At 56.9% G+C, this 27,643-nt stretch overlaps 1 protein-coding gene across 2 annotated transcripts in view; it reads right to left on the bottom strand.

Moving 5' to 3' along the window:
- RBFOX3 (RNA binding fox-1 homolog 3) overlaps positions 1-25,077 on the bottom strand; it is a 511,304-nt gene extending 486,227 nt beyond the window's left edge. Inside the window, exon 1 of one of the 2 annotated variants that reach the window (XM_017524971.2) lies at positions 24,782-25,077. The gene's annotated coding sequence lies outside the window, so the exon portion shown is untranslated. The remainder of the gene's footprint in view (positions 1-24,781) is intronic. The other variant, XM_017524979.2, reaches the window with a different exon arrangement.
- Positions 25,078-27,643: the final 2,566 nt, after the last annotated feature.

The raw sequence follows: 27,643 nt of genomic DNA, 5'->3' as shown, positions 1-27,643 counted from the left end.
AAAAAAAAAAAAAAAAAAAAAAAAGGAGGGTGATGCATCGAGGAACTCCCAGCAGCAAAGTACCGGCAGAGGATGAGCCCAGGAAGCAAGAGGGTCTGAACTCAGCATGGACAGATGAGCCTGGTGGGCCGAGAGACAAGAGAAGGTGAAATGGCAGGACAGGGGGACGGGCTGGGTGAGGCCGAGCAGTGAGCGGGGACGGGGCTGGAGAGGAGCTGGACACAGGCCTTCTTTGATGAAGTCTTCCTGTGTCATGGCAGTGACCCCGGTCACCAGCACCCACCCCGGCTATCCAGCACCCACCAACCAGCCTTCCCATCTCCCAGGCCGGGGCCCTCGGACCGGGGTGATTTTCAGCATGGATGCTTGCACCTGGTGTGGACTGAGAGCAGAGATGCCCCAGCTGTCCATGGAAACAGTCCCTTTGCAGTGTGGCCAGGCAGGGTCTACTTCCCTGCCCCTTGAATCAGGGCTGGCCTCCAGACCAAATGATGTCTTAGACACGAGGGTGAACAGTTCCAGGTGGGGCCTCAGCAGGCCTTGCTCACTTCTGGTTCTGTCTGGGGACCAAGGCACAGGCGTGTGAGCAAGCGTGAGCGAAGGAAGAGCCAGGAGAAGCAGGCTCAGTCAAGTCCAGCAGCCTCTGGCCTGCCTGCCAGCCGACCACAGAGGCCCCACCAAGCCCAGCTGGAGCCAGCCAACCATGGCCCAGCCCCACAGAAGGGCCCAGATGGTCCCTAGACTCATGGGCAAGAATGACAACGCCGACTTCAAGCTACAGTGTTCTGGGGCGTGTTTGTGACGCGGCAGTCGCTAACCGGTACACCCTTCCCCCAGGGGCATGAGGACGCTCCTCAGCTTCATCCTGCTTCCCAGGACTAGCTAGAACCCAACAGAGCCATGCGGCTAAATCCATTCTGATCAGGCTTGTAATTGAGGTACTGGGTGAGATCTTCAGTTTTATTTTCTCTTTTCGTATGTTTTCAATCAGAAATATCAGAAGCTGTTTTGAAGGTCCCTGCAGAGCTCTCAGAAGCACCCTCTCCGGGCTGCTCTGGAGAGCCCTTCTTATTTGTTGGAGAGTGTGTTCTCCTGCAACTTTTTCAAACGCTCCATTCTCCTCTGACGGCAGCCGGGGCACTTCATCGCCTGAGAGATGGTGACGTAATTGCAATGGCCGTCGATACTCCTTTATGACTCTGAATTTGCATCTGTGCGAGGCTGGTCATACTTATCTGAATTCCAAGCACAAACAAATGAAACTTATTTACAATAACTGGGAAAATTCCACACCAGAGGTAAAATTAAACATGGCTTTGCTGCTACAGATGCAGAAACGAGTCCAAGCAAGACCATTGGGAACTGACTCAACACCTGGCCGGTCCCAAGAATTCTGTTGCCTGAATGACTGGTGGGGGCAAGGCAGGAAGGTGGACGATGGAGGCCCAGGCCACCCACCCTGTGATGCCTCCACTCTCCAAGACCCCCCGCAACCCCGAGAACAGGAAGGTGGAGTGAGAAGAAGGGAGCACAGCTGGTCACGAGGGCCCCTTTCCGCTCTTGGTCACTTGTAGCGCTGGCATCCTTCCTGTTAGGGGCAGCGTAAGGGGCAGCTGTGGTGCCACAGGGCACGGGAGAGGCTCCGAGGAGCCAAGGTGGCGCAACCTTACACAGCATGTCCACGGCAGCCAGATCCCAAGACCTCCATCTTGCAGTCCAGTGTCCTTTGCAGGTGATACCAGCAAGGCTGGGGACCAGTGCCTGCCGTTTTCATCCTAACTGATCTGTTTTGATGGCCAGGCCAGTCATGTTCAGGAGAAAGCGGGGCGGTGAGAGTAACCAGGAAACCCCAGCATCATCTACAAACCTGGCGGAGCCACTCAGCCAGGACCCTCAGCCCCACGCTGCACAAGCCACTCAGCCAGGCGAGGCCCCCACACAGAGCAGCAGGCTGGCCGGAAAGCTTCAGACCACAAGCCTCAGACCAGGTGGCACCTAGGAAGGGGGAGGGTATATAGCCAGGGTCCCCCTTGGAGGCAGGGGAAAGGCTGAGAGAGTAGAGATGAAGGAGCCCCAGGGGGAAATGGGCAGAGCTGCTTCATGGGAGGACGGAACATTTGAGTAGGGTCTTTTTTCTTTTTAGAGATGGGCTCTCACCCAGGCTGGAGTGCAGTGATACAATCATAGCTCACTGCAACCTTGAACTCCTAGGCTCAAGCAATCCTCCCACCTCAGCCTTGTGAGTAGCTGGGACAACAGGGGCATGCCACCATGCCTGGCTCTTTTCAAAAATGTTTTTGTAAAGAAGGGGTCTCACTATATTGCCCAGGCTGGTCTTGAACTCTTGAGCTCAACCCACCCACCCCCCTCAGCCTCCCAAAGTTCTGGGATTGCAGTCGTGAGCCACCTTACTCGGCCTGAGTTGGGTCTTGAGGCATGCATAGGAGTTTCCAGGTGGGGTGCGGTTGCTGGAGGTGGACCACGCAGCCCCAGCTCTGGAGCTCACGGTAATGTTCATAAACAAATGAGCCCTACGTGAGCCAGGCCCGAGACTGCGCATTTTCTCCCGTGTTTTCTAACGCACTTGGCAACTTGATCTTACTCTCCCTGAGGGACTCTCCGTGTAAGGAGACATTCAGGGCCTCATCCTGCCACTAAGATCAAAAACATCCTGAGGGCAGGCTTGGCTTGAGATCCTTCTGCAACTGCAGGAGCTGAACACAGACCTTGCTGCAGCCAGGAAAATCATCAGAGTTGACCAAGTACTGACCACCCTCCCCCAGGTCAGGAAGGACCCACACGCCTATTTCTCTTTGATCTGTGGAACGATGGCCCACCCATACCCACTCACTGCTGCTTGCTTCCCTAAGGATGAACAGCAGCCTGCAGCTGTCCCCACCCTGAAGCACGGCCCTCCCCCAAAAGGGTCCAAGGTCCTGAGCTTGGACATGGGCGATATAGCGAGACCCCATCCTGAGCTCGGACAGATTTTTCAGGGAACAGCAATGCTCAAGGGTGGGGAACTTAAGGAAGTGCCTCGGAGGGGACATTCGCGCTGGGGCTGCCATGACACAGGACCACACACACTGGCAGCCACAAAGATGACGTGGACCCCCTGAGCTGCGGGAGGCTGCCGCCCGAGTTGGGGTGTGGACTCCTGCAGGTGGGCTCCTTCCGGGGGCTCTGAGTGAGAATCCGCCCCAGGCCTCTCCTGGCTTCGGGTGCTCCCCTGAGTACTGGGAGCCTGTGGCCGACTCGCCCCAGCGACGTGGTGTCTTCCTCTGTGTCTCCACATCACCCTCCTGTTTGTATCTGTGTCCTGATTTACCCTTCAGATGAGGACATCGGTTCTGTTGGATTAGGGTCCCCCATGCCCTCGTTCTAACTTGTCCCCTCTGAAAAGACCCTGTCTCTAGATAAGGTCACATTCTGAGGTCCCGGGGGTTAGGACATCAGCATGGCTTTTTGGGAGGACATGATTCAGCCGGAACGGGTAGCCTCTTCCCTCCCAGGCACCTCCCTGCTGCCTGCCCAGGCTCCTGGAGCGTCCCAGGGAGGGGTGGGGGCCACACCAGAAATGCACGTTGAGGAGCTGGGACACCCTGGAAGGGGCTCAGGAGAACAGCAGGGAAGAGGGGCCACACATACCCCAACACCCTCCGTGCACCCCGACACTCTCCATGCACCCCGACATCCCCCACACACCTCGACACCCCCCACACACCCTGACGCCCCCACGCACCCCAACACCTTCCATGCACCCCGACACCCTCCACGTACCCCGACACTCCCCACGCACCCCAACACCCTCCACATACCCCAACAACCCCCACGCACCCCGATGCACCCCACACACTCCGACATCCCCCATGCACCCCGATGCCCCCCACACACTCCAACACCCCCACGTGAGTTTGGCCTGCATCGTCCCACCAGGGGGGGTCTGTCCTTCCAGGTCTCAGCCAGGCCCGGGCACGCTGGGGAGGACTGTCAGTTCAAGGGTGGACACCAGCGTTTGATGTGGAGATTTGGCAGCGAGAACGGATATGCCTCAGCACGAGGTTTATATAAAATGACAGCTTCTGGAAAATGAAGCCCTCAGATTAAAAAGGAAGAAGAAAAGGAAAGAGAAGGAAGAGGGCAGCAGGGAAGGTGCCCCCATCCCCCATGCATTCCCTGGAGGGCACTGCAGGGGCCGGAGAGACCGGGAAAGAAATGCCCCATTTGGAGGTGTCCAATGCGCCTTAGCTTTGCCCCAACACCGCCTCCCCCTCTCCATTCAGGTCAGATCCCCCTCTCAGGCCACATGCTTCTTCACAGTCTGATCCTTCCTGTGCCCATGGTAAGAACCCCAGGGGATGAAGCCCTGGCAGGGGACAGACAAGCTCCAAGACAGCATGTGGTCACTGACAAGCAATTATTTGGAAACTTGCACATTACCGCCGTTTTAAAAGGGTGGGGGCTAGATGGAGGCAAAGACTCAAGAATCCTTCCCAGGAAACCCACAAAAGCCAAGACGATCGCACACAATTGCCCTTTTGTTTCAGAGGCACATGGATATTCCTGCAGAGCTGGAAACTCACTCTTCACACAAATAAGCTTCCAAAAATTGCGACTTATTTGTGGCCGAGTTTGGGACTGTTATTTCCTTCCCAGCCCCCTTGGGTTGCTTTTTTTTTTTAATGACCCGAAATGTAAATTGCCTTCCCTGTGAGTCTCCCAGGCTGGGATGAGGTCTTGGGAAGTCTGCCTCCCAGGACATCCCAGCTGGAGCTCCTCCAGGAAAGGAGGCTTTGGAAAGTCCAGGAGACCAGTGAAGTTCATTCTGGTGCCTGGCACTGAAAGTGGAGCAGGGGGCCGGACCTCTTCCCCTGCCTTCTCCCTGGACGCCCAGTGTCTACCCCCTGGTGTTCAGATGGCCCCTTTCTCACCAGAATGGAAAGGACTCAGGGACATCAGCTCAGCCCTGGGGGAAGGGTTCTCATCTCCACAAGGCCTGGGGGAACAATGGCAAGCAGAGCCAGCATGGACCCCACTCCAAATCTCAAAGAAATCTTCAAAGAACCCCAAGAAGGGGCTTCAAGACTGTAGCCAACTTGCCAGAATTCACCAAACATCCAACCTCTCAGGAGTGCACAGAGGCCTGACAGCAGTTTCGCAGCCATCAGAGGGACAAGTCATTCCTGTGCCTGCTGGGGCCCCTGGGAGCAGGGAACTCTCACTGTCCCTTCCTCGCAAGCCTGCTTACTGTTCCAGAAACGAGCCCAGGAGAGCCAGGACAGGGGATGAAGGCTCCCGCAAGAGGAGAGATCCCAGAGAGGCCGCCTGAACCCGGCAGTCACGCAGTCCCAGGGGTCAGCACCCACGGCCGTGTGTCCCCCGTGGCACAGGTTTTAGAAGTCGCTGCTGCAATGAGCCCACTTGCCTTGGGGGCCTCATCTCAAAACTCAGGGTGTTGTCACAGCCACGCTGCCACTCCAGAATTCCTGAGGACAGGAGACACACCATGGCCAGTCCTGGCACCAAAAAAGGAGAACTCTCGGCCAAGCTCTGCCAACCCGAACACTGATGGACACCAGACTCCTTGGTACACATTTATTGGGCACCTACTGTGTTCCAGCCACAGTCCAAAGTGACAAAAGGTCCCAGCAGAAGGTGGCAGCCCCCGCCCAGCCGCCAGCGCCATCTCCGTCTTCTTCTCCCTCTCGGGCCTCCTGTCCCCTCTGGGATTCAGCCCCAAACAGTAGTTCGTTCTCTGTCGGGTCACTGCCTTTGCGTGGAGCCCCTGAAAACAGAGCCTGGGGCACAGATTGCTGCTTTGAGGGCAAGGCCAGGAAGCCGGTGGGAGGTTATCCGGAAGCCTGACGAGGATGGAATAAAAGCTGCGTGTGCACGTGTGGAGGGGTGTGCATGTGTATGTGTGTGCATGTGTATGTGTGTACATGTATGTGATATGTGCAACGTGTGTGGGGGTGAAGTATTGTCATGTGCGCACACATGCATGCATGTGTGTGTGTGGTGTGTGAACGTGTGCGTGTGTGTGGTGCATGCAGTGTGTGATATGTGTGGAATGTGTGTGCATACATGCATGCACATGTATGCATGTAGGTTGTGTGTGTAATGTGTGTGTGTTGTCATGTGTGTGGTGTGTGAACGTGTGTAAACAAGTGTGTGGTGTGTGGTGTGTACACATGTGTGCATGTGTGTGCACGTGTGTGTGTGTGTGTGTGGTGTGTATGTGTGTAGCATGTGTGGTGTACGTGTGTTTATACAGTGCTATTGAACAGGTCACTCTGTAGACAACTGGAGCTTGATCCCTGGGGACCTTCCAGGGCACCCTGTCAACTGCCTGTCCCTGGGAAGGCTGGGCAGGGAGTGGTTCCCTCCCCACACTCCCACCTGTGAACACACTCCCTCCTCTGCCACCAAGCTGAGCCCAGGACAGCGGGCTCGGGGCACTAGGACTCTCCCAGGACGGCCACTCCCAAGGTGGTCCTGGCAGGCCCCAATCAAGGCCATTGTCTGCTTCAGACTGGGTACTGCAGGATGAGACCCAGGCGGTCCTGGCACAACCCAAATGTTCTCCACGACGGCAGCATCCCAGGGCCACATGCTCCCCTGCCCTTTCTCCCTGCCCAGCGGGAGCCTGGCACACCCCCCAGCCCCCACCCCGCTCCGATGGCCTCCTGCACTCCTGACCTGGCAGACCCCAAACCACAGACTGCGTAATGACAGCAGCCACAGAGAGAGACGCATGTGTGCTCGGAGGTAGGGGTCAGGGAAGGCAGTCCCCACTGGGCTGTTGCCACTCTCGGGGACAGAGGTGGGTGGCATCTGCTCCAGGGAGGGGCGCAGGTGCAGGGGAAACCCCTGAGACAGGAAATGTGTGTCCACAGCCCACTCTTGGCAGGCAGATGCCCCCAGAAGACCCCACATCCCACCAAGACGGACACCACCTGACCTTCCCTGGCGGCTCCTGAACCTTCCCCCTGCCTCTGGCTCTTTTTTCGTAAACTAAGTCTCCTGTTCCTGTAGGGTGCGTCATGTGTGCACGCCAATACATGCGTCCCGAGTTTTTATTCCAATCCTTAAATGAGGTCTTTGCTGAGAATTTACAATTCCCCTGTGGCCTCAATCTTGCAAAGATTGCTTTTTTAACGCTGTGAGGCCTTAATTCTAATAAGCCTCCTCCTTATTACAGAACCAGGTCACACAGCCTTGACACCGCCAGAAAATCTCTCATCGGCTGCTGGAGGGTGGGCGCGGAGAGAGGGGCTGCCAGAGGAAGGGGCAGAGAGCCGGGAATGCCGGGGAGGAATCCTTTCTTAATTCAATGAAATTCTAAAATAATCTAATTTCTTAGAACCAGAGTGGCCTGCTCACTTTGGATAACTTTGTGAGGCGGTTTATGGCTCCTACAAACGTTCATTTTCTTTTTTGTGTCTTGATCTGAAAATGACAAGAGGAGCCGGGGAGCGCCAGAACCCGACGGGCACCCCGGACACCGGTTCAGGCCCCGGCCTCGGGCGGTCGGTCATCTGCGGTGACCCAGCGTCTGTTCTCCCTGCTTCCAGGGCCAGGGGAGGAAATGGAGGGAGGATGGCACCAGCAGGCTCCAGGACAGAAACCCTAACCCGCGGGCACCTGCTGGGGCAGGAGGCACTTGGACCAAAGGGTTTGGGCACCTGGGAATCCATCAGTCAAACTCGCCCTCCCCCTCTTCCTGAGGTAGTTGTGTTTAGGTCCAAGGGGACACAGGGGAAGCACGCAATGGAGAAAAAGGAACCTGCCTAAGTCTGACTCGTCAGGACAGAGCAACAGTCCCTCCTGCATGGATTAAGCGCCTACTATGTGACAGGGAGGGGAGAGGCCGCCTCCTGACCCCCCTTCTCCTCCAGAAGTAGAAGGACCTCGGAGCTAATGGCTGAGATGGTGCCGGAATGTTCTTTAAAACCCCTGGAAGTGTTCAAGACTGCGGGGGTGAGTTCAAAAACAAGGTCTTTCTTCTAGAAGGTTCTGCATAAGGAGCTGTGGAAATGACACTCTGCAGGGCAGTGGGGACAGACGAAGAGGTGGAAGACACAGCCCCGACCCGCTGGAAGCACCCAGGCCACAGCAAGGAAAGAGAAGGGAACGCCTTGCTGCCACCACCAGCTAGCCCCGTCCAGGCCCTGCCTCCCGCACGCTGACTCCAGAAGCTGTCCACGCAAGGCCACCCGGGCCTAACGCCGACTGTGCGGGCTGGCCCCTGAGCAGGGAGACCCAGCGCCTTCAGGCTCTTGTTCCTGCCCCTGGACCTGCAGGACCCAGCAGCACCCTTCCTCAGGGGTAGCGGGAGCAGGGCCAACTTTTTAAATGTAGAATTGTAAATCAATGTGGCATCTATGATCAGGCGCCTTACAAATCAGAGGCCATTTCTAAAACTTGGCTGCCAAAGAGTGCCACGTCCAGGCTAAGGGGTGGAAACAGCTGTGAGGGCCCCCTGAACATGCAAGGAAGCACCCACCCAGCGCTTCCCCAGCCTCGGCGTGCCCCAGAAGCCACCCTCAGCAGCCTCCACTGGAAACTTCTGAGCTATCACATGTGGTTCCTCTTATCCTCCCTCCCTGTGGGTGCCACAGAGGGCCAGAAGGTTTGCATGTACTGGGTCCCCAAAGAGGAGACCAGACTGGACCAGGGTTGGCACCAATGCTGACCAAGACAGCCCTGAGGACACACCCCCTGGATGACGCTCCCTATCCCACCCTTGGAGTAACAGGAGGAATGACCCCCACCCCACCTGGAGGGCCATTGGTATTGAGAATAAGGAGCCACCTTCCAAGGCTGACCATGATGGAGCCACCAAGGCGCAAGGTCAAGCTGGCCAAAAAGAAACTGGCGCACAGACACGCAGCTTCTTGGAGCAGACTTGGGTCCCCAGCCCGGAACCCGATCCCCCAACTGAGCCCCACAGTGCCCCAGCAAAGAACATGCCTAGGTCAGCAATCGCTCACAGTGCACCTGCTTTGTGCCAGGCACTGGCTTACGCACTGAGAAAGCCAGGTGAAGATGAGGCCGTGCACCAGGTCCACACGCTTCAGGATTCAGTCACACTGACGGTCCTGCCATCTTTCTTTTCCACCACATGGACTGTGGCTTCCACATCCATGGAAAGCAGCCGCTTAAAACCCACTGTGTGTGTGTGAATAGTCCATTCCCACTCTACTGCTTTGAACCAATCTCCTGCTGCAGGGAGCGTGGCAGCAGTGGGGACACCTGTGGGAGGTGGCGTGCCAGCCACGCAGAGGGGAGGACGGACCTGGCGCCTCACTCAAAGCCGGCCGCCAAGTCACGAGGGGCTCCTGTGCATTCCAAAAACCCTCCTAGAGGAAGAGCAAGGTGGCAGCCCTTGGCCCGTGGGCAGCAGATTCTTGGATTCTGCAAAACATAATTGTGAAGCCCAATCTGCCAGCGGAGAAATATGCAGCGCATTCACGGGCTAAATATAAATAATATTGATTCGTCTGCCATCTTGAATTATCCATTTCACTTCTGCTTTCCATTAGCATCAATAATCACAAGCGGACTCCCCTGTGGACAGAGTCCATCACGCTTCAAAGGATGCAGCCAGCTCCGGGGTCACACATCTGGAGGAGCCTCGGGATATCTTCCCAAAATATCTGGCATCTTCTAGAGCAATTCAGAACCTTCCTGACACTTTTTCCTCCCTCCAATCTACTCCTCACTCCAAGCCCAGGGAAGAGGGGTGGCTCAAAGAGACATCTGAGACCCCCTTTCGGAGGCAGTCTGCTCTAGTTGGCAGCTGACTCTGGGACTGGGAAGCAGTTGCACACGCTCCAAGGTTCACTTCCAGGGAAGGAGGGGAGGAAGCTCCTGGGGCTGATCACAGCCCAGCTAAACCCACAGGGCAGAACCAGGGCCCACTTCCTCTCCAGGCCAGAAGCCACAGTGGCTTTCCTGCAGATCAGCGGAGTCCTTGTCCCTCTGACAGCCCTTTGCCCCCAGGCCTTGGACTCTCTGATCAGCAGGCAGGGAGCATGCCCAGCACCAGCCAGGAGTGGGCCAGGGACTCCGGCACACCCTTCCATGCCAGCTCAGCGGAGCCTCTAGAGACAGAAATAACCAGGGCACAGAAACCCACCAGGGCCACCCATCGTGGGTCCAGCCAGGCCACAGAGCTAATGAGGCGCAAAGGCCCCTACCCCCCAGCCAGCTGTCAGAATTCAGCAAACGTCAATTGAGAACGGACTGTGAGTGGACAGCCTCGCTAGGTGGTCTCAGGAGGCGTGGATCAGCGGCGGTCCCTGCCCACGAAGCACCTACAGCCCAGTACGGGAGACAGAGCTGCAGACGCCCACCAAGATCTGTGGTTTTTTGCTCTTCCTTCTCAGTGCTGATTCCAGCTCCAAAAAAGCAGGTGCTGACCTCAGGCCCAGAGGGAGGCTTCTCATGTCCCCTGCCTGCCTGTCGACATCAGTACACCTCACTGGCTCACCGCCTTAGATGCACCCAGCGATAACCTATGACCTCGCTATGTCCCATGTTGACAGAAGGATCTAGAACCTTCCTTCTGGCCTTAACCATCTACTTAATGAGCCACACCACTCCTAGGATTCTGCAAGAGAAATGCCGGGGCCACTCCTGGCCTCGGCCTCCCTCCTGCTGACCACACGTAAGAAATGACTTCACAAGGGGGACCCCCGTGGCTGCCACCTACGTTCACCCCAGATGCTTCCTGGAGAAGGCATCTGCCCTCACACTGCGAGCTCAGGAATCTGCCAGAAAGACAATGCAGGAGCCTGAGATCACCTCCTGTCTTGCTGCTAAAATATCCCTGCGGTGGAAAAGCAAGACTGGCCCAAACTGGGGGATCTGGTCTTGCCAGCCCCGCTGAGCTCCAGGGACTCTGGTTTGCACTGGGAATGAAAGGGCTGGCCGGGTAAGATGGCAAGAGACACGTCCTCCCACGGGCTTGTGGAGGGGCTCTCTGCCCACCCCCACCCGGAGCAGAAAGAGGGGGCACAAGGGAAAACAAGAGCCCGGCCAAGAATAAGCCCCTGCTGTCGCCTGTGTGTGGCCTTGCAGCCCAGCACCAGGGCAGAGGACAGTTTGCTCTGCCTGACAGGAGGAAGGGATGCCCCAGTGAGGTGGGGAAACAGAGGCAGAGGTTGAAACCACTTTGGACAAGAAGGGCCGTGGAAGGTCCTCACCTGTCACTACAGCTCAACACTTGGAAGGTACTGCCTGATTTCAGCCCCTGCATCCACGACCACCTACTAAGTGCGTCCCATGGGCAGGGTTGGCTCCTGCCTTACCAGGAGAAAGGGAGGACAGCCTCACCCTGGGGCCAGCAGGGAGCAGACACCTCCAAAAGCCGCTGGGGCTACAAGGCCCCCCAAAGTGAAATGACCTGCCACTCTGTCCATCCCATGGGAGAGAACCATCAGACCCTGGGCAGAGGGCATTTAGGGCAAACAGCTGGCCCGCAGCACAGACTGTCCTCTTTGCAGCTAATTTTTGGGCTGCATGGACTCCCCATGGATCCATGGCATGTAGAAGGATGGAACCCCACTCTCTGAAGAGCAGAGAGGAGCCCGGCCAGAAGGAACCTTAGTTTCTTTATTCCTCCTTGACCCACCCTCTTCCCACCATCCCTCACTAGCAATTGTCCCCAAAATCCCCTGCAGAAATCCGCCCTCCAAGAGCATCGCCCAGGCACAAGCCACAAGAGCAGGAAGCGCTGCCTGCTGGAAGCTGGCCAACAGGGGCAGGGGCCTCAGCTGCCACTGCCTTTACACACATGGCCAGTAAAAAAGAGCACTTGGAGAGAAAGCTGGTGGCAATGCAGAGACAACCATACGCACACACACATGCACACACACACACGCTCGTGCATATGCACACAGGCACGTACACATGCACATGCACACACACATGCTCATGCATATGCACACACATACATGCATGCACACACATGCACATGAACACATGCTCATGCATGTGCACACACATGCACACATGCATGCACACACATGCACGCATACATGCACACACACATGCACACACGCACACACACGCACTCATGCATATGCACACACATACATGCATGCACACACACACATACACAGGCATACATGCTCATGCAATGCACACACACATGCATGCATGCACATGCACACATGCTCACGCACAAGCACACACACATGCATGAACACATACATGCACGCGCACACACGCACACATGCTCCTGCACATGCAAACACATGCATGCATGCATGCACACATGCACACATGCACACACCCTCCTCATTGTTAAGGACCTTAACTTAGAACCATATATTCTCTGTTCTCCGGGCTATAATTATTTTAGCGTGGGAGACAAATTCTGTCTCCAGCATCTCAGAAGTGCAACGTTGAAGAATCACACCCCGTGGTCCTGGAAGATCCCTACCTTCTCCAGCTCCTTTCCTCCATACCAGAGCACAAACAGGCCTTCTAAGGGGTGAAGCTCGGAGGCTTTCATTTCTCCTCCAAACAGCTCCACGTAGAGCAACAGACACTCGAGGACTGTGCAAGTAACCATGGCAACTCCAGGAAGTTAAAAAAAATAAGTTTGTGAGTTGTTGAGTTATTTGGTGCTTAGGTGGGTTGGACCCTTGCCTTCCTCTTTGAAATGACAAGGCCTCTGAGTGTGCTTTTCATGAGCATTGTGGGTACCTTGCGGAAGGCAGCCCCTGCCCCCAGACATCTCATGACCTTGGAAGGGGGAAGCAAGTGTCTCATGTCAGTCCCACAAAGTCCCAGTCAGGTCTGTCCTCAGATCAGGTTGCTCCCCGTGGGATGACCTTGAGCCAGTGTGGCCCCTCCCCAACCTTCCACCCACCCACAGAAGTGCTCCATTCCTCCCCGACCCAGGAGACCTGACATTTACAGGAACTCATACAGTGCCTGCCTACTCCACCATCCAGACCCCCCAGGATCCCAAATATTCATCCCAAGACACCCACGGGGGCAAGTTCCCACGCACACATCTCTTAAGTCGGGAGAGGATCAGGCTAACCCTGGGAGTGTCCTGATATGCCAGCCAGCATGCATATGTGTGTGTAGAGGAGACCAGTACAGCCACCCACACGCAACACGACCCCGCCACCCACACTCCGAAACTCCCAGGGCCCCTCGAAGGGCCCAGATGGCCTCAGTGGAGGAGAATGGGAGCCGCTGTCCTGGGGCTAGCCCTTCTCTATGCAGGCAACATGCCAAGGGTCATCCTCACACATACCAGTGGGGTGTGCATGTGCTCACACAGGCACAAAAGCATGCATGCCACCATCCGTGCCGTGACTGTGAAGCCACCACAGCAAGCTGTGTCCTGTGGCTCCCAAGGGCAGGCTGCCTTGACCGCCCGCTGAGCACCTCTGGCAGAACAATAGTGGAGCCCCAGCCCCCCAGCAAGAGTTTGTTGCAGGTGGGTGCCAGGAAAGCTGAGGAGCAGTTGGGGCCAGCGCACCACTTGGGCCACGGCAACAGAGGCAAAGGGCTGGGCTACCTGGCTGCGGAAGAAGTCATCTTTTCTTAAAGGGAGAAAAATCCTAAATGGCTCTCACAGCCTCTCAGCGCACGTAATTGTAGTATCCAAGTTATTGAAAGGCCTGGCACATGGGCAAACACTGGCCCTGCACCTCACGTGCAGCAGCTCCTAGAAATCAGACCACAGCGGGCAGGGGCTGGGGGCGGAGGCAGGAAATAAAGAGCGTTTCCAGGAATGGCAAGTCTCCCACGCGGGATCATATCATCAATTAGCCAGTGGGAGGGCCGAGGAGCACTGGCATCTCATTTCCACAAAGACAAAGTTTCCTTGAGGAAATTGCCAGAGTCTTCAAGGTACTGAAATAACACACAGAACAAATGAGGAGGGACGGCTGCAGGGCTTGGCTGATGCTCAGAAGCCTGGCTCCTGGTGGCCTTGCAGAAGTGCGTGTGGGTTTAAAGACACAAGAGGAGCCTGCGATGCCCAAGAGGCAAGCACCGACACTCACACATGACACACATGTGCTCACACATGCACTGCACACATATGCTCATGCATGCACACAGGTACATGTGAGTGCACATACAAATGCAGAAACACACTTGTGCGTGTGCACATGCATGCATGCATACACACATACATGATGCACACCTGTGTGCACACTCTACACACTCATATGCATACATGTGCACATGCATGCACCTGTGTGCACATACGTGTGCACAAGAAGACACAGGCACATGCACACAGACACTATGCTTGCAAGTGGGGGTCCACCGTCCTGACTCCCAAACATTTAGGATTGAAGCTCTTGCAGATGCCAGAGGCCATGGAGACAAATCGCCCTCTAAACGCATTACCCAGAATTTTCCCTTCATTCCCTACAGCACATGCCCCATTTGTGAGGAGACCCCCAGGGTCTTCAGGCTCTGACTCTGATGGAGCTCAGAGTATGTCAAACCCTTGAACAATCCATTCCGGAACCTTCAAATCCACACCCAAGGGGGCTCCTACCTCGAAGGCCCGGGGAAGCAGTCTAGCTCAGCCGTCTAAGTGGAGGTGACTGATTTATTCTGACCATCCTGACTCTTAACGACACTGCTCTCCTCCAACCGTGCACGGCTTTAATTGTCCATCAAGCAGGGCAGGGAGGAACCGTAAATCTTTCCTCCTGCTGCTCTGAGCTCAGCCTGCTTGACCTCCAATTGCCAGCCCCTCGCCTGCAAGCCGCCTAGAGAAGTCCGCTGGCTCTGAAGGTGAAGGAGGGGAGTGAGGAAGGGGAACGCAGGACAGGCAGAGGCTCGGGGTCAGGAGCGGAACAGAGAGAGCCAGGCAGGCGGCAGGAGAAAGCAAGCGGCCGGCCACCATGCTCCAGCTGCTCCACCCCTGGGCCGCTGCGGAGGAATGAATGCCTCAGCCGGACTGCGGTGGGACCCTGATAAAGTGAGCCGCCCCCAGGCAGTCTTGTCATTCCCTTGCCAGGCTATAAAACATCACAGCCCCAAAAGGAGTCCCCTGTCGGGGATACTGCTTCTCCATCCAGGCGTGCAATTGGGCCCCAGCCAGGAACACAGGAGCCCCTCTCAGGGCAGGTGACTCTGCAAGGGCAGGGACAAGCCAGGGGCCACATAGCCCCAGCCGTGGCCCAGAGAACCGAGCTGGTCCAGGAGGTTTAGCCACAAACTACAAAGCATGCCCCCTCCCCCTGCGGCAGACTTAATATTTTCTGTAATTTTCGCATGTATTAATGCATTTCAAAGTGGTGAACATTATAGTTATGATTATTACCTAAAGACTTCCTTTATAGCCTTCATTTTCTAGTGCTCATTACTTTCTGAAAAATTATCCTTGGGGCCTGAAATTTCCCCAGTCTGGTCTTGTGAGTTTTCTTCTTAGGTTTTGAGCAAAACATATCCAGGAGGAGGAGAAATGACTTCTCCCAAAGTCAGTCTCCTTGGTGACTTCTGCCAAGGGAAGAATCCCATGGCAAGGGGGCAGCCTGTGTCTTTAGCATGTAGATACTGACACTGTTATCAGTAACCTGGCCTGAGGTGTGCCTGTCTGTTCTGGAGAGACGGCCCTATTTTTAAAGTCTAAGAGGCGGGGAGGCACCACACGACATTCATCTTGCATATGCTGAAGCACGGACGAGTCGGGACAGTGGATGCTTATTGCCATGTTGCCAATGCACACACAGGCAGACGTATTTTCCAACACGAAGGCAGATCTGCAGAAAGGCCCCTGTCCGTGGCCTGGGGACACTGGCAGAGTTAAAAGCATGCAGATTCTAGGTGTATCTTCAACTGTCCTAGGATGAGATCTGCCGGTGAGAAAGAAAAACGTACCTCCTGGAAGATGACTTCTAATCTCCCATAAAGTTGTCCCAGACACCATCACGAGCCTTTAATAGTGAGGAAAAGGGAAGCTGGCTCCCCCATCAAACACAGGCCACCATCCACCTGCTCTCCCGCCCACCCTTTGGCCATCAGCTAAAGGTTCCCAGCAGTCAAGATATCAAACAGACTTCTGGACGATACAGCCTGACACAGCATTGGCTATCTGGGAGTGTTGATTATAATGTTACGCCACTGACAACAGTAATTCTCACCTTAAATTTCTTCTCTTTTCTGCTAAGATTCCAAAATACTTGAATAACGTACCCTTGGATAGCACCCCTGTGAGGTGCACAATCAACCACTATGGGTCTCCTCCCCAGCAGCTAGGAGCACCCAGCCAGGAAGGCGGGGCCACCGCACCCTCTGTCCCAGGCCTACAAGGAGCCTGTGGTCCCTTGGGCCTCTGGTTCCACCTCACCTGTCCCTGCCGTGGGCCCCCAGCTGTGCCTGATGGCATCACGTGGCTGATAGAGAGTCACTATTCCAGAAAGACAGCACACCCTTTGTTTCTTTCTAATGGGCTTTGCAAAGCTGTGCTTTGGTTTCTCATGAGTTGAGACCTGAAATCCAAAAACACCTCCACGCAGAAGGCAGGGGTGGGCTGGAATCGCTCAGCCTGCCCGGTAAGCGATGTGGCAGCAAACTACAGGCTCAGAGGAGCCGGGAAGGGCTGGGGAAGGGAGGCCGTGATCCGTCTTCCTTTCCTATCCCTCATGAGAAATCCAGCTGGCATGGTCTGGAGCCTCATCTCTGCTCGTCCAACGCCACTCCCTTTGTAAAAGCAAGAGGACCTGCTGCAGTCCCCCTCCCCTTGTGATACTTTTTTTTTTTTTTTGAGACAGAGTCTTGCTCTGTTGCCCAGACTGGAATGCAGTGGTGTGATCTTGCCTCACTGTAACCTAGACCTCCCGGGTTCAAGTGATTCTCCTGCCTCAGCCTCCCAAGTGGTAGGATTACAGGCTTGCACCATCATGCCCGGCTAATTTTTTGTACTTTTAGTAGAAACGGGGTTTCACCATGTTGGCCAGACTGGTCTTGAACTCCTGACCACAAGTGATCTGCCCTCCTCGGCCTCCCAAAGTGCTGGGATTACAGGCGTGAGCCACCGTGCCCAGCCTCCTGGTGGTACTCTTGACACCCCACTGGAAGTGGAGGCATAGGGAGAGGGCAGCGGGCCCATCAAGGGGACACAGCAGGAGCCCGGTGACCCCCTGGATGGCCTGATCAGGGTAACATCTGAGTCCGCGCCCCACAGGCAGGGCCTCCGCTTCCTTCTGCCTGGCCAGAGGGTGCTTCTAAGGACATGGGCTGCTGGGGGCCCCTCCAGGGAGCCCTTCCAGGTCGCCCGAGGGAGTGAGGGTCTCCTCATGACCCCACCCTCTCCATAGAGGCGTACAAAGAGTTGTTTCCATCCTGGCATCTGCAAGTAGATCAGAAACTCTTTTAAAACAGCGTCATATTGTAGCCACAGGAAACAGAGTCCGTTCCTTAACCCTGACCACCGTAGCCACATGCTCGTTCCTCTACCCGGTGGGTAGCCCGGGGAGAGTCCCACTCACCAGCACTGCTGCACATCAGCAACTTTGCAGAGATCACCTAGTCCACACAGCCATCCCTGCTTCTCAGCTGGGTACACTGAGGTTCCAGAGCCTGCCCTGGGTGACAAGGCTGGGAAGAGTGCATGCCTCCCTAGCGGTATGCTGCAGGCACACTGCCATCATCAGAAGTCAGCTCTGGCCTCAGGCTGTCCCTGGACAGAGCCCTCCCACCAGCCAGCACGTGCAGGCTGAATCCACTCACCACACCCATAGGTTGTGTGGCCAGTCCTGATGGGCTGTGAGGTCTCATGAAAGGTAATGTATGAACTGCCTTGTACAGAAGTCACTTCCATTTCAATGCGTGTGTAACTGTGTGGGCCCTGGGGGCAAAGGGTGATTCTTATAAGAATCAGCTGGTGGGAGTGGGGAGCTGCCAAGATGGACAACCTCAGAGCCTCCAATGAATAAGGAAACTAACAGGGCAGAGACTTGGCCACGCCTCCAGGGTGAAGGGCAGGTGTCCAGAGCAAGTCAGTAGTCTTCCCAGAGCCCATCAGGAGCCTGTGCGCGGACCCAGCTTAAGGCATATTCTGGGTTTCGTTTTTTTTGCTTGGATCTCAAGGTGACAGGTAACATCGGGACATAGCAGTGTGTGTGGCTCTCACGTGATACATTAAAAAGTCATCCTCATACCTCACTGCTGAAAACCAAAAGCTAAAAAGCTCTTCTTGCCGTTGCTTTTTAAAAAGGGGGTGGGCTGGGGTGGGGAAAGAGAGGTTTTCGGCAGATGCTTGATTCCAAGGTTCCCAGAAGCTCTTAGGAACAGGCCCTGCAGCTTCAACCAGCCCCCAGCCCTCAAAATTTCCCAAAAAAATGAGTTATTTTTTATGCAATCTGGGAGATAAATCTCTAATTTGCATTGAGTAAGAGTTGGGAGCTCTGAAAGTTTATCGAGAAATGATTTCTAAGGGCACCAGGATGTTTGTACTTCTTTAAATCCTTCTCCAAATTGTGGACCTTTCTAATACAAGGAAACTCTATGTCTTTTGGCCTCAAACGAGGTTCCTATTTTTCCATAAAAAATCTCATTGCTGAGAACAGCCTGCTTCTCCATGTTCTCATGACCTTTGCCTAAAAGAAAACAATCCCAGCCAGGCGTGGTAGCTCAAGCCTGTAATCCCAGCACTTTGGGAGGCCAAAGTGGGTGGATCACATGGTCAGGAGTTCGAGACCAGCCTGACCAACATGGTGAAACCCTATCACTACTAAAAATACAAAATTAGCTAGATGTGGTGGCTCACATCTGTAATCCCAGCTACTCGGGAAGCTGAGGCAGGAGAATCACTTGAACCCAGAAGGTGGAGGCTGCAGTGAGCTGAGATCAATCACACCATTGCACTCCAGCCTTGGTGACAGAACAAGGCTCCATCTCAAAAAAAGAAAAAGTGATCCACAGATATGAGCCTGGCCCAGGAATCAATATCTGTTTGGTGTCCAAGGATGTGAACTGCAGGATGCGAACTTCAGGATGCGAGCAGGGGCAGGAGAAGCACCCGGACTCTGGAAGCTTCTCCTACAGGAAGCACCATTCCTGCCATCCTCATCCCTGAGTCTCACCTGGTGTCACAGACAAGGAGGCGTGGGTGAGAAGCACTGCAGTCCATGGTGTGTGCCAGCTGCTCCCAGGCAGAACTCTGAATGTGCTCTCAGTATGCGTGGTACTCTGCCTCCACTATGCATTAGTGGCCCTGCAGAAAAGAACCTGACCTGGGCGTCTGGGTTACTTTTGTTTGTTTGTTTTGATGGAGGGAGAATTTTGAAGCAGGACAAGATGGAGAAATAAAGGCACACAGGATTCTCCTGTTACAAAAGATCTCCACCAGGCCCCCAGACAAGGACTTGAAACTGTTCAGGGTCTGGCTGATGGCAGTTTTCTATGCTCAGGCAGTTTCCTCGCCTGCAAATGGGATTATTTTCTCAAAGGGCTAAAATAGACATACCCGGCCACCTTCCTCGCCAGCTGGTTTCCACTCACAGCCCAGCACTCCGGGAAGGGTGGGCTCACTTCCCCAAGGAAGCAGCGGCCAGCCCTGCAGAGGCCTGTGCACACGGAGCTGATGGCCAGCAGTAGATCCAGGAGGGAGGTGGCCAGGTCCAGTGCGGTGGCTTCGCCTAGGCCCCTGTTCTTCTAGAATCTTGGGAGAAAGCTCTCAGCACAGCCTCTAACCAAAGCCATAGGCAAGTAAACTCCTGCTAAAAATATGTATATTCTCGGTCTTTCTTTTTTCTGCTGGGAATATGTTCTGAGCACAAATAATTAAACCTTAAAAGAATACTTGCAATGTCAACTGCTTGGCTCTTGGTGGTAAGAAGAAACCACAGAGGCTGAGGACCCACAGCTCAAGCTGACACCGGCAAATTACAACCCACCTCTCCGGTGGATTCTGTGGGGCCTGGCCCTGACCTACACGGAAGGAGTGGACACTGGATCCAAGGGAAGGCTGATTTTCACTTCTCCACAGCCTCCCCGGGTCGCAGCTTGCTCTCCCCACAAGGGGAGCCCTCCCCACAGAGGAGACCACCCATCCCTTGTTCTTCTGCCACCTTTCCTCCGACTGCAGAGCCTTCGATGTCACAGTCTTGTCAATGTTTCGAGTGCAGAGAGTTGGCAGGGGCGGCAGCAGTGAGGAGGGAGAGGACGGGCAACGAGACCACCTCTAGCTGCTGGTCTGTCAAAACCTAGAGGCCAGGAAGGAAGAAACCAGAAGGACGCCCGGCCACAACAGTCAAGGCCCCCACGTGTCTTACAGGTAAAGGCCAGGACCAGAGGCCTGATGACGCTGAGCTCCCTGCACCCGAGAGTTGCCCTTTGCTTTGGGAGAAAACATACTTGTCCCCTTATCACCTATAATTTCTGTACAAGTCCTGTCACACAGTGGAGCCCATCCCTAGGCCCCTAAATTTAAAAGATGATTGATGGTCCCTTCCCAGGCCAAGAGGATGACTCCCCTGGCTCCCAAGCAAGAAGTCTCCAGAACGGCTCCTTCCACCTAGACCCTGGCCATGCTTTCCAAAATGCAACTGACAGACTGTGAGCTTGCCCCGAGCTACAAATAAAGTCACAGACTTGATGCTGTTTATGATTCCGGTCTCCTTCTAGGGCGTGTTTTGGTGTCAGTTTATGTGTTGGAGAAACTGTGATAGCAAACTAATTTACTAAGTGCATTGCACTTCAAAACGTCTATTTTATACACCAGATCAGTCTGCGTCATGTAATATTTCTTGAAGGGAGGTGACTCATCTGTCTGCAGGTCCCCAACTCGGAACAGGCCCCACTGTGCATACAGTCATGCCCGACATGCAACTGATAACCGAGAGCCATCCTCGACGCTCACGGGCTGTGCACGGAGGAAGCCACGCACCAAGCATCCATGCCACTCACAGAGCACAGGACAAAAAAAAAGGAGCGGGGAGAGGAAGGGACAGACAGACAGGGAGAGAGGGAGATAGGCCCAGAATGTTCTAGAGGACAGCCTACTTCAGAGAGGCAGCAGAAAGTAAGATGTTGATGCTTGAATGTTTCATGAGCCTGAGAAAATACTTCGCTGCTTTAGCAAAGAACGTGGGGAGAGGCTGCAGCTTACCAAACGGTGCAGGAGCAAATGGGGGTGTTCACAGGGCCGGTGCCCGTGCTGGGAGCAGAGGCCTGTGGCAGGCGGGGGTTAGGGGATGGCAGTTTCCGCAGGAAAAGGGTCCCTGCTAAAGGTGGGAGGGTGGGTTTCAAGATGGTTTTTTCCCCTTCACTTGTTTAAAAATAAAAAATTCCTCACCAAATGTCAGCTGCTGTCAGGTTCCATTTGTCTTTATAACAGAGTATCAAACAGGAGTGTGGAAATAATAAACACAGGGAGACAACCGACCAGAACTTGCAGGCTCTGGGCTGGGCTGGGCCGGGCCAGGCTGGGCTGGAGGAGGGAAGCCCCACCCTGCAAGGGCTGAAAAATAAGGTTACAATTTTGCATTCAGCACTGGCACTGTGGCCCACGGAGATGCTGTCCTGTCTTTACTGCCCCGCTCCCCACCGCCACCACTCCGGCACTTCTGAGCAGGACAGGAGCGTGACTTGTGCACTCCTTCATTCCAAATTGCACAGGCAGCATGGGTCAGACCATGCTCTGCATATATGGGGAGGGCCCCTGCCCCCAGCAGCAAGGCACCTCCAACCGCCACACACCAGTGTGAAGTTGCCTTAGGCCAGGGCTGAATGTGGCTGGGAGGCAGGTGTCAAAGAAGGCCGCAGGGGAGAGGCAGCCGGGCTGAACCAGCCAGGGAAGACGGCATTTTCTCTGGCCACTACGGCGCTTAGTGCATCCCCGGACACCAAAGAGCCCGATAATCTCTCCATTTCACCGATGCGCCATCAGCCACACTCCAAGTTGAGTAAGTGACAGGCACAGGACAGAAGACCCACTCTGGAATGGCACCCAGGAGGCCTCCTGGCTGTAATTACCTCTTCGCAGGCCCTGTGCTTTGCTGGCTCTTGAATGAGCCTCCGGAGCCCTCCCCACGTCCTCAGCAGCCTGACGGCAGGTGCCCGCAGCGCCTCCAGTGGCCCCAGGACCATGTCAGAGGAGGGAGGGCGATGAGGGCAGGCAGCAGAGCCCCCAGCCCTGTCCTCGGTGCTGGCGCCCGCTGTGCACCCGCTGAGCCACTCAGAGGCAGGGACAACCCATGCCGCCCGCTTCCTTCCAGCCCAGCCTCTGGTGCCTGTGGAAGGGCAGTGAATACTCCCAGCCCCTCTGTGGTTCCCGACCTAGGCCCCTGGGTACGGAGCGTTTGCAGCAAAGGCCCTATTCGAGAAAGGGGCTGAGCCTCAGGACTTTCCTGGACTCCTGGCTCCTCCTGGCAACCCAAGGCGACCTGAGGTCCCTGGCTTGGGCACGGGTCTCTCTAGACCCCAGGCCCCTAAGGGAAGGTGGATCAAAGCCATCATCCAGGTTCCCTTTTGTTTGGGGTGGGCGGGAGGGGGGGCAGCTGATAGAAATAGGCAACTCACACCAGAAAACCCCCAAGCCGTGCAAGGGCAAACAGCCCAGAACCAGTGGCAACCCCCACCGCCCGCAGGCAGCTACCTCGCCAGGCCCGGGCCGTCTCGGCTGGAGTGCAGGTGTGCCCCTTCAACAGTGCTTCTGCTCCTTAACCCCTTCGGGAGTCCCCATGTCACCCACTCTGTCATCCTCCTGGGGACAGCCTTGCCCTCCCAGAAGCTGTCAGACAGGAAACGAGGGGTTAAGCGTGGGTTCCAGGAGTGTGAGCTGAGCACCATGCCCCCTCAGGAAGGCCTCCAGCCTCCGGGGAGGGGCGGGGGTGTCAGCCTCGGTCCTGGGCCGAAGGGAGCTCCTTGCCCGCAGGAGGCGGAGAGGGAAGGCTCGTGCCCGGATAGTTCCAAGAAGCCTCCTCTCCTCCGCCCCCACCCCACCGGCGCTCAGCGGCCTGGGGTGACCCCCCCAGCAGCCCATACCCGGCTTTCATCAGGCAGGCCCTTCTCGGCAACTTTTCTCCCTCTCTCTCTTCACAAATTTCGCTCACCTGGAGGGTCTGGTTTTAATTAGTGTAATATCCCCGTGAACAACACAGCCTAATTAAGACATCCGCCCCGAATCCGCGATGCACACTTAATGAGCAGGCTCTGCCGCAATGTTTATACTTTTATTTTTTCATTATTTTTTGCAGACCAGTAAAACCGAAGCCGACTTCCGGCTGAAAGACCTCATTACGGCGACCCCACTCCATTAGCCTCCTACCTGCTCCACGCTAAGTGCCAGGGGCTCCCGGGTGCGCGCCCAAGGCGTCCCCGAGTCCAGCCTGCGTTTTCAGCAGGAAATTAGCGACCGCTGCGCCCGAGAAGCGACTTCGCCTCGAGCTGGGGCAGGAGGGGGGACCTAAGCCCAGGGATGGATCCCTTGGGTCTCTGTCCTTAGCCTCCACCGCGGGGTGTCTCGCGCTTCAGGACCAGCGGCTCCGCGGGAGTCTTTTTTAAAAGTGATCATTAAATAAATCAGGTCCCCTGCCAAAGCTGGAACGGAAAGCGGAGCGGGAGGCAGCTCTGTCATCCAGGAGTTTCTCCCCACCTCGCTGGGCCCCCGCCCTGCCAGTGGACTCCGGGAACATCCCACCCCCACCTCATGTGAGACTAGGGATCCCAGGGCCGCTTGGGGACCCGACAGGTTCCCGAAACCCCTCCACGCTGGGCGCCGCGCCTTGGTCCGCGCGCCGACACTGCAGGGCTGCGCGCCACGGAAGGCTCCGCGCCCGGGGAGGGAGGCTGCGACCTGCAGCTCCAAAATGACCACCGGCCTGGCGCCCCACCCCGCCCCACAGGAAACCACCCTCCTGAGGGGACGAGCCCCAGACGCCCCTGGTGAGCCCTACCACCGCCCGGGGCCACCGGGGCAGAAAGTTTGGGCCAGGGGTGTGCCCGATTTCCCAAGCCTGACCAGGCTGCTCGAGCCCCTGGGGGCGGCCAAGGCTTCGGAGAGGCAGCCTCCGCTCCCGCCGGAGCCTTCCTAATGCGCTCGCTCGGGGACTTGGCCGGGAGCGCCCCCAGCCCGCCCCCTGGAGGGCCCTGCGCGCCGCTCGCTGGCTCACACCTCGCCCCCGCGCATGCTGCGGCGACCCGGGCCCCGCTCCTATCTGGGGAGCTGTGGCAGCCCCTGCCTCCCCACAACTCCTTTGGGTCATCAACCTCTCAGCGACCCTCCTTCCAGAGGACCCAGCAGGGCTCTCTCGGGGCCTGGGGACCGCTACAGAAGCACTCTGCACCACCGCCGGGTCGCCAGCCCCTCTCCCACCCGCGCGGGCTCCAGCTGCCTCCCCGGACGCGCCCCGCGGGGCCGGGATCTCCGCGCGCCTCGGCCTCCCCCCGCCGGGGAGTTCCCCGCGCCGGGCATTGTGCCGCCGCCGCCGCCGCCACCACCGCCACCGCCACGCAGCGCGCACGGGACTTCCCGGCGTCTCCATGGAGCCCGACCCCCGGGCCTTCCCGTTCACAAAATCGCCCCTCTCACCCACGGCCGGGCGGAGCGTCCGGACCCCAGCCCCAGAGGGACCCAGGGACCCCGACCCCGGGCAGGGACCCCTGACCCCGAGGGCGCCACCCCTCCCCACGCGCCCTCAGGTCAGCCCCGGCCACGCTCCGCGTTCCGAATCCCGCCGCAGGGTCCCGTGCGCCCCTCCCCGACCGTGACCCCCTCCCCCAGCTCAGCCCGCTGGTAATGACCGCCACAGGGCGAGGCGGGCGACAAGGGTCGGCTACTCACGGGCTCAGCGCTCCCCGCGGCAGATGACGGGGGGCCGGCGGCCATGCCCCGGCTGCATCCCGGCCGCTGAGCGGGCAGCGGAGTCCCGGGGCCGCACTGGCACCCGCGAGCCGGCGGCAAGGGGCGGGCGAGGCCCGGCTCTGGCGGCCGCGGTGGCAGCTGCTTCTCCTCCGACCACGCAAGCTGCTGGGGCCCGGCTGGGGCAGCTGTCCGAGGAGGTTCTGCTGGCTCCGGAGCAGCCCCGCGCTTGCTCTTCCCTCGCCGCCTCCCTTCTCTTCTCCTCTCTCTCTCTCTCTCTCCCCCCCCTCCTCTCTCCGCCCTCCTTCTCTCTCTCTCTCTCTCTCTCTCTCTCTCTCTCTCTCTCTCTCTCTGTGTCTCTCGTTCCTCTGGCTCGCTCGGCTGGAGCGAGGCGGCAGCAGGAGCACGCGGCGGCGGCGGCGGCGGCGGTGGCGGCTCCAGCCGAGCGCGCAGCGCGCTGCAAGGGAGGGGGCTCAGGCGGTTGCGCGGCCAGGGAGGGCTGGGAGCGGGGAGAGACATGGCCGGGTGTGCCTAGGCCGTCAGCACCCTGCGGCCTTCAGCGCCACCCCTTGGGGCAGGAGCTTGGAAGAGGTAGGTACACAGCGAGGATTCCAGAACCCAGTGGTGCCCTGGTCCCCTCAGGGGCAGCCCCAAGCCCACAGCTTCTTTCCACCTCCAGATTATCTTGGGGGCTGTCCAGCCCGGGTGACCCCTAACAGGACCCCTGACCTGGTGACTCACTGTCCCTAAGGGCCATTTTTCTGTCCCAGGCCCAGGGATCCCCAGCAATGGGATGTGGTCACCGAGCATCAGGGACCAATGCCACCCCACCCCACATGCCATGCCATGCCTTCGAGTGGCCCGAATGCCCCATACCCCCTTACTAGGCCCAGGTGCCCTGACTTCTGGGGGATCACCGGAGAGGACGCAATCGGGCCCACTCTAGGTTGTTAGTCCAGATTGGCCAACCCAACCCATTTACAATTGTCCACCTGCACATGGCTGGAGAGGAGGGGCTGTGGGGGTCAGCTTAGGATTTGCTAAAATCAGAAGATCAGGCAGCTCCTGTCCCCAGTCCCAGCCTCCCCCAGCCTCTAGGGTAAGGGGCCTGGTGTGGGGTCTGGGAGGGTCTCTATCCTTGGTGCAGAGAGAGCAGGAGAGCAGAGGCTAAAGACACGGTGGAATGGGGACCCTCTGGACAGGCAGGAGAGCTCTACCGCTGGGGTCAGCCCACCACTGGCACGCCGCACCAGAGGTGGGAGAGGTGGGCAAGAAGGCCCAAACAGGTTTGTGCAGGCCTGAGCAATCGTTTCCAAAACAAAAGGCATTCTGGTGCAGCACCCGGGCTGAGGAACTGGCCTGTACCCTCGAAGGACATTCCTAATCTAAACCTTCCCGGGGTTGCTTTTGCTCCTGAAGGCTGCTTCTGGAACAATTAGCCTCCTCCTCACACCTGACTGTCCTGCTTTTCCGTGGGAGGCAAAAAGCACATCACGGAATCTGGGGTTTGGTAGGGGTCTGGAAGACCCGGAGGCCGGTAAGGGTGGGGGCATGGACTTGGAGCTTCTCCGTGCTAGGGGCTCTGGGCTGCTGGCTGCCCGCCCTGCAGGGCAGCAGAGATGGTGGCCAAGACAGTGGCTGCTGCCCTCTTACGAGCTTCATGTTTTGAATTTGTGGCCCTCCAGCCTGTCTGGGTCACTCATCTGTGTTGGCTGGTGGGAATCATGTTATACAATTCCAAGCATACAGCTAAACACCCTACAGCTAACCAGCAGATAAACGCCTTGTCTACGAGCAAGGCAGCTGCCTGGTTGACTGAACCTTCCCCAGCCCCCGGATTCGAAATGGCGCATCCCAGCTCAAAAGCCCTAATTGGGCCTCTCAGTTCTCTGCTGTCAGATGGTCCAGGCTTCCTGGCCTCCAACTCCCCGGCTGGGCCCAGCTACTGCCTGGCTGGTGCCCGTCTCCCTGAAGGCAGGGCTGTGCCAGCAGTGCCCCCTGTCGGTCCCGCCTGTCCCCTGCCCACATTTCTTCTCCCCTGGGAGTCCTTTCCTCCCTGGTCCAGACCCTACTGCCCTTCGGAGCCTCCTCACAGAAGCCTCTCAAAGAATGAGGCTCGAGCCCACCTCTGTCTCCCTTCGGCTCCGCATGCAAGTTCTGCGTGTGTCTGTGAAATGGGGACACATTTACCTGGCACAGCTGTGTGCCTGAGTGGAAAAGGTGTCCCTGCAAAGCACAGGACTCCATAAGTCACTCCTCAGGGACGTTCTAGAAGAGCTCTCTCAAAACAGCACCAAATCTTATTCCAGGCTCCACTGGGCCCAGCCCCATACTCAGGACACAGTGGCCCTGCTGAGACACCCGGGTGGCGAATTGAAATTGGCCTCTGTGGTTTAGACTGGCCACAGGGCCTGCATGTGAGGATGCCCCTTGGGGACAGGCCCCTGTCAGGCCAGCTTCATGACCAGCCCCAGAGAGTTTGCCCTTCACGCTCAGCTGTCATAGACGGATCTGGCTGGAAGAGAGCGCGTGTCGGGGCCGGCAAGACGCCCCAGCACTAACCAGGAGGGTTTCCATTTGGGGATATCATCTAAGAGAATTTTTTAAACCTCTGATTTAGAAACTTTAATTTTTAAAGAGTGAGCACATGGGGAGGACTGGAGCGTCCTTGGCAATACTCAGGAGGAGAGAAACACAGGGAGGCTGGGCTTGGGGCCAACAGGACAACTGAATGCACAGAGCTCATTCCGTCCCTCTGAAAAATGCCACTAGAGCTACGAAGAGAACATTTGTGAAAGGGGCTGGGTACGGTGGCTCATGCCTGTAATCCCAGCACTTTGGGAG

The sequence above is a fragment of the Cebus imitator genome, unplaced genomic scaffold (assembly GCF_001604975.1).
Source record: "Cebus imitator isolate Cc_AM_T3 unplaced genomic scaffold, Cebus_imitator-1.0 Scaffold36, whole genome shotgun sequence".
NCBI lineage: Eukaryota > Metazoa > Chordata > Mammalia > Primates > Cebidae > Cebus > Cebus imitator.
The sequence above is the reverse complement of the archived record's forward strand: the minus strand, read 5'-3'. Positions and strand labels throughout refer to the sequence as shown.